This window comes from Etheostoma spectabile, chromosome 10, assembly GCF_008692095.1.
Source record: "Etheostoma spectabile isolate EspeVRDwgs_2016 chromosome 10, UIUC_Espe_1.0, whole genome shotgun sequence".
NCBI lineage: Eukaryota > Metazoa > Chordata > Actinopteri > Perciformes > Percidae > Etheostoma > Etheostoma spectabile.
The window spans coordinates 29,125,011-29,126,146 of NC_045742.1; positions in this window are offsets into that span (position 1 = coordinate 29,125,011).

The following is a 1,136-nucleotide window of genomic DNA, read 5'->3' on the forward strand; positions in this document are numbered from 1 at the left end:
ACCGGCCTCTCAGCTGATTAAACAGCTGATTGGTTCACAATCAAAATGATGACGTTTTATATAAACTTTGTATTGATTCTGAATCAGAGGGATTTTAATTGCTGTTTGTATGATTTAAAGGCTTATTCTATACAGAAAAAATGTATGGCTGATAGTTATGTTTAGATTCAGAGAGAGAGAGAGACTAAATCGGTTCAGATTACGGATCATCTACAGTGTGTTGTTAATTAAAATCAGCAACAGATCGCATGTAGAATTAAAACAACTAGAAACTGTGTACAAGCTGAAATATGGGTCTGATAACATTTTATTATTATTATTATTATTATTATTATTATTATCTTCAACCTTCGATCTTCAACCTTAGCCTGCAGCTAAGGAGAGTGCCCACCCTCTGGAAGACATCCTGCATCGTTCCGGTTCCCAAGAAGAACAGGCCCAGTGAGCTGAATGACTTCCGACCGGTGGCACTCACTTTACACTTGATGATGACGTTGGAGCGGCTCTTGCTCAGCCTCCCCAGACCCCAAGTACAGCACGCCCAGGACCGGCTGCAGTTTGCGTACCAGCCAGATGTTGGTGTGGAGGATGCCATCCTCTACCTGCTATACTGGGTCCAGCATATCCAAGAAGGACACCCCCAGGCTGGATAAACTGATCAGGAGAGCCGGCTCTGTGGTCGGCATGAAGCTGGACTCACTGGTGATGCTGGCAGAGAGGAGGACACTGGACAAACTGCTGGACATTATGGACAATGCCAGCCACCCCCTGCACACCGTCATCAGCACCCAGAGTCTCGGAGTCTCGGAATAGCTGACTCACAAACTCCTTTGTCCCTCATGCCATCAGACTCTACAACTCCTCACTTAGGGGGAGGAGGAAATAGGGCAGAGAGGACAATAAAATACATATATACTTACATACATACATACATACACACACACCCGGACTTGCACTGAAACTTTTGACTATAATATTTATGGTTAATGTCCTTTTACAGACGAATGTTCCTTATTATTGTTATTATTATTATTATTATTATTATTATTAATGTTATTTTTGTTTTCTCTATACTGTCTTTTATTGTATTTCTTGCAAAAACGGATGCTGGAATTTCAATTTTCTTGCGGGAGTCA